General features: G+C 38.7%; 1 non-coding gene across 1 annotated transcript; it reads left to right on the forward strand.

Annotated features, from left to right (window-relative positions):
- The first annotated feature begins 5,217 nt into the window (after positions 1-5,217).
- On the forward strand, positions 5,218-5,321 carry LOC111814444. Its single transcript, XR_002819432.1, has one exon. It is a non-coding gene; the product is annotated as a U6 spliceosomal RNA (small nuclear RNA).
- The last annotated feature ends 754 nt before the right edge of the window (positions 5,322-6,075 follow it).

The raw sequence follows: 6,075 nt of genomic DNA on the forward strand, positions 1-6,075 counted from the left end.
TTGTACATTTCTAGGAATCTGTCCATTTCTTCTGTGTCTTCTATTCTGTGAGAGTAAAGATTCTCAAAGTAGCTATTGATAATCTTCTGAATTTGCCTTGGGTCTGTGGTAATTACACACTTTCATTCCTTATTGCTTGTAGTTGAATTTTTTCTTTCCTCTTTTTGCTGAATTTAGCTAGGGGCTTATATGTTTTATTTAATCTTTCAAAAAACCAGCTTGCTGCTGTTTAATTCTTTGAATTGTTTTCTACCTCTCAATCAAAGTAATTTCTGCTCTTATCTTTACGATTTCTTCCCATCTTTAGACTCTGGGTTTGTTTCGCTCTTCCTTTTCTAGTTGATGAAGATGTAGCATTAGGGTATTTATTTGTTCCCGTTGTTTTTTCCTAATGTGTGAGTTCACAGCTATGAATTTCCCTCTGAGAACTGTTTTCATTGTAACCCATCAATTACAATAAGTTGTGCTTGAATTTTCATTGAATTGTAGATATTGTTGAATTTCTTGTTTAATTTCATCGTTGACCCATTGGTTGTTAAGTAGGGTGTCATTTAATTTCCGTGTATTGGGCAGGGGAGATGGTTCTGTAGAATAAGCGCTGGCCTGGCAAGCACAAGGGGCTGAGTTCAATTCCCGGTTCAGAAAAAAATAAATAAATAAAAAATAAAAAATAAAAAATACTTTCCATGTTTTTAAAGGTTTTTTTTCTGGTTTCTTTTCTTTTTCTTTCTTTTTTTTTGTGCCGAATGTCTTCAGGGCAGGTTTGGCTGGCTGGAGAGTTGTGGGGATCGAACTATAGCAACCTGAGGCTGACAGCTTTAAGGAAGCAGCCACTTAAAGAACTGAGCTAGTGCCAGGCCCCCTTCTGGCTTCTTTTGTCATTTATTTTCAGTTTCATTGCTCTGTGGTCAGATAATTGGCATGGCATCATTCCTGTTTTCTTAAATATACTTAAGCATGACCTATGGACCAGAATGTGGTCTATTTTAGAAAATAACCCATGTGCACCTGAGAAAAATGTATATTCAACTGTGTTTGGGTGGAACACTGTATATGTCCACCACGTCCATTTGTTTCAAGCTCTGGTTCACTTCTGTTATTTCTTTTCTAGGTTTTTGTCTGGTTGATCTATCTTTTTGGGAAAAGGGTCTGTTAAGGTCTCCTGTTAAGATTGTGGTATTGAATATTAGATTTTTCATGTCCATTAAGATTTGCTTTATATAATTGGGTGCTCCTGTGTTTGGTGCAAAGAAATTTATGAGTGTTACCTCTTCGTCTTGAATTTTTCACCTAACCAGTATATAGTTTCCTTCTTTATTTCGCTTGATCATTGTTGATTTGAAGTTGAGACTGACTGAGAATAGGATTGCTATCCCTGCTTTTTTGTGAGGTGCTGGGGCATTTAGTACTGTGTAATGTTCTTTGACTTTCACCCTATGAATATCTTTATACATTAAATGTGCTTCTTGTATACATCATATTGTTGAATTTTGTTTCCTTATCCACTGTGCCAATCTATTTCTTTTAATTGGTGAATTGAGTCATTTACATTGATGGTTAGATTTGAGATTTATTGACTTATGATTGACATGCTATTTACCTGTTGTTGTTTACTCTTTTTTCTCCTGTGTTTAATTGCTTGACCTGTGTAGTTGGTTGCTTCTGATCTCATTCATGGAGTTCTTATCATTTTATTCTCTCTCTAGAACATCTTTCAGTTGCCTGTGTAGGGTTGGCTTTGTCATCATGAAATTCTTTACCTGTTCTTTGTCATGAGAGTATTTCACTTCTCCATCAAACTTGAAAGAGAGTTTTGCAGGTTATAGTAGTCTGGGCTGGAATTTGTTTTCATAAAGGAGTTGAAGTACTCTGCTCCATGCTCTTCTTGACTTCATGGTTTGTGAACAGAAGTCGGCTGTAATTCTGATGGGTTTTCCTTTGAATGTGATCTGCTTCTTTTCTCTAGCTGCTTTCAGTAAATTATTCTTGTGCTCAATTTTTGGGATCTTGACTATTATGTCTCGGTATGTTTTTAATTGGGTTGTGGTTACTTGGCATTCTTTATGCTTCAGTTACGTGAATATCAGATGTTTGCTCATATTTGGGAACTTTTCTGCTGTTACTTCTGCCCATTTTCTTAATGTCTTTTGTATTGACTCCTTCTTCCTCATTGGTCTCACATTGTTCATCTTTGCATCATATTTCAGGTGATGGATTATTTTTTCCTACATTTTATTTTTTTCATTATTTATTTTATTTGTGTGTGTGTGTGTGTGTGTGTGTGTGTGGCCAGCTCCACCCACCTGGGGGCGGGCCTGGCATGTGGTGCTGGAGGATTGAACCAGAGTCCCTGTGCTTTGCTAAGCTTGTTCTAAGTAGGTGCTTTAGAGCACTGAGCCATCTCACCAGCCTCCATCATATTTGTTTTTAGGAGATCCTTTCGTACCTTTTCACTAGCTGTACCAGCATCTTCAAGATCTGAAACTCTGTCTTCACATTTATTTAAACAGTTTTGCAAGCTTATGATTGAGATTTTAATTTCCTCTATATCTCTTTGACTCTGCTTCATGCGATCTATTTCTTTCCTGTATTGCTCATTTAAGGAATCCGTCATTTTTCTAATCTCCTCTATTTTTTTTACTGATATCTTCTTTTGAAACAGTTATAAATTCTTTTACTGCAATGTTTTTTTTCAGATTGGTTTTCCTCCCTATGTTTCTGTAGTTGAATCTTTACTTCAGATGCTATGGGTTCTGAGAATTCTTTGTTATTTCAGAAAATAATTCTGCTCTGAGTTCCTCTATAACTTTCTGCTGTTGCTTATTCACTTTCAATGCTATTAATTCATACATTTGAGCTGAGCTAGCAGAAAAGAGTTCTGCTCTGAGTTCCTCTATGACTTTCTGCTGTTGCTTATTTACTATCGACCCTATTAATTCATACATTTGAGCTGTGCTAGTGTCTTCTGCACTTGTTATGGGTGTGTTTGGGTTCTGCGATTGCATTTTGTTCCTTCTCATTGTCATTTTGTGTAGCACTGTCTTCTGACCTTTGTTGTAGATCTTTGTTGCAGTTATAGCATTAGCACCTAGTGGAGTTCAGGTGTACATCTACAAAGTTTGGATTTATCCAGCTGTGCCTGGCTCGCATCTGATTGCTGTGCTCAGTTCCTTCCTGTTGCTGTCCTTGAGTGTGAACCTGTTGTGCCCCCTGGCAAGATGTTCTGCTCCTGGAATAGCTGGCTGATTCTCTTCCCTACACTCTCTGCAGGGATTGCAGCTGAAGGGTTTCATGCCAGGCCTGTTTGCCAGGATTTATCTGAGTCTGGAGGGGACAATGTGGAGTAGGTGGGAGAGGCAACTCTCCCACACACTCACTGGTCCTGGACTAGGACTGGATCTCAGGGTTCCCGGAATGCAACAGAAATTCCTACTCTGTGTGCAGTGTGTGGGGGTTACTAAGGAGTGATGGGGGCATCCCAAGAGAGTGAAAGTGGGTGTCACCCACTCTGCACCTGTGCTGGGACTAGTAGGTCCTGCCTGCACAGGGTAGCTAGAAGCTCTCCCACACACTTACTGGGCCTGGGCTAGTACTTGGTCTGGGGGTTCCTGGAATGCGGCAGAATTTCCTACTGGGCGGGCCGGTTGGAGGAGGTGCTGTGGAGTGGTGGGGGGCGTCCCAAGGAGGTTGAACATGGTCTCACCCATGCTGCACCTGGGCTGGAATCAGTAGGTCCTGCCTGCACCAGGCAGCCGGATGCTCTCCCACACACTCACTGGGCCTGGGCTAAGACTGGGTCTGGGTGTTTCTGGAACGCAGCAGAAATTCCTACTTTGTAGGCAGGGTGGGGAAGGTGCTGCAGAGTGGTTGGGGGCATCCCAAGGGGGTGGAATAGGGTCTCACCCACGCTGAGCCTGGGCTGGGACCAGTAGATCCCGCAGGCACATGGTACCTGGAAGCTCTCCCACACACTGGGTGGGCCTTGGTTAGGACTGGGTCTCTGTTCTTCCAATTTTGCATGCAAATATCTGGTAATATGAACAAGTAGTTGTAAGAAAACCCTATGCATTACAACAAATACTGTGACATTGATATTATTTTGTTAAGTGAAATTCTGTTTCCCTTGTAATTTTTTTTGTTTAAATACTATTTTTATTCTCTAAAAAATAAAAAGAAATTAAAAAGAAATTAAAAGATAAGTGTTCAATGAGATATGAGGCCTACCTCCTGCTCAGGCAAATCCTTTAGTTCAAATAATTCAGGGAAACCAATATGATGCTGAGTTGGAAAATTCTGCCTGAGTCATTAAGAAATTATGAACAGAGCTTGTGAAAGTGGAAAGTGAGGCTGGATGTTTTGTTCTAGAGAAAGAAGAGCTATCTGGTTTATAATGCCAAATTATATGTTGGTCAGCATCAAGGAGATGGGCAGCCAAGATTCTCCAAATATTATCTGTAAATATTAATGATTCAAGAAGTTGAATTTCACAAGATCATTCTCCACACTCCTTTTCTCACTCCATGATTTCAAATGATTGTGGGAAATAAAAGGCTCTAATATAGACAGGAACTTTTAAATGCCTCCTATGGGACTGAGCCTCTGACACCTACGAGGCTCTCTGGCCATTATCCAATTCCTTTATGGGAGTCTGAACTGGGAACACACCACTAAATCTGGAGCCTAAAGCATTGGAAATGCAACTGAATGCACAAAGAGGGGGTCTTTTCCTAGGCGCTAGAAGAAAGTGGTTCTTAGTGGCTGGAGTTATGTCCCTGGACAGTATCAGTGCCCTTTCTATTGTTTTCAGAGTTTCTATCATATACCCTTCACATAAAATCTTTTTATGATGAAAGAAGAGCAAATGTCTAAGTGTGAAGCAGTTGTGACATTCACTTCCTTCACTAACTCATTTATCCATTCATTTATCCAGACAACAGTTACTAAGGATCAACTTTGGGAAGAGGATCATGGAAAATAGAAATATACGAGGAATGAACAGAACACATGTACTATACACATCTACAAACATTACCTAGCTGTCTGTAATAAAGACCTTTAAAAAGTATAAATAAGAGAAGTAACCTGCTACCTTGAGAAACCTTAATAAAGAACCATCTAATTCAGTCTCTTCATTGCATAAGCAAAGTCAAAAAACCCAGAGATAAAAACATTCTCATGGTTAAATAAACAAATAATAACAGATCCGACTTTCCTACTAGGACCTCAATGAACTAAAATATAAAATTGGAATGATACAGAGAGTATTAGCATGGCCACTGCACCAAGGTAATATTCAAGTTTATCAATCTGTCCATAGTTTCACATATATGCAATAAAATATAACACTATATCTCTATCTCATAGATACATACAATTATTATGCATCAATTTTCTTTTCTTTTTTTGTATTTAAGACAGGGTCTACAGGGTTTCACTACATAGATGGAACTCATAGTGATTCTCCTACTTTCAGCCTCCCAAGCGCTGAGATTATAGGCATGCCCCAAGACACCTAGTCTCAATCATCATCTCAGCGTGCCCCGGGGACAGAGCCAGCACAGCATGTCAGGGATTAAATCCAGGCACTTTAGTCTGCTGAGCTATCTGGCTGGCCATTCAATTTTCAATTTTTAAAAATTACTATAACTTGATACATAATGTCAGTGCTATGTAGGAACTTGTGCTAAAATTTAAACAATAAGAATATGTTCATAATTTATTATGGAAAAGTAAAGTAAAATACCAATAGTACCTCAGACACTACTAAGCTATTTATAATAAAAGTCTTTAAATGGTGTAAATGATAAAAAGCATAGTCCTTCAACTTAAAAGATCTTTAAAAGAAAAATTCAAAAATATACCCATAGTCAACTACATAATTCATTAAGCCCAGTGCAAAATCAAAGTATGAATTCTCTAATTTGAAAATTAGGGGAGAAAATGCTACTGAAGATGCTAAAATATTCTGAAAAGTACGATACTGTGAAAGGGAAAGAATCCTCAAAGGGAAGAAACAACTGGGTTGAGGAGAAGGATGAAAGAAAATAAAGATCTATATACAGTGAGAGAGAGAGA

The sequence above is a fragment of the Octodon degus genome, unplaced genomic scaffold, assembly GCF_000260255.1.
Source record: "Octodon degus isolate 3935 unplaced genomic scaffold, OctDeg1.0 scaffold00316, whole genome shotgun sequence".
In the NCBI taxonomy this organism is placed as follows: domain Eukaryota; kingdom Metazoa; phylum Chordata; class Mammalia; order Rodentia; family Octodontidae; genus Octodon; species Octodon degus.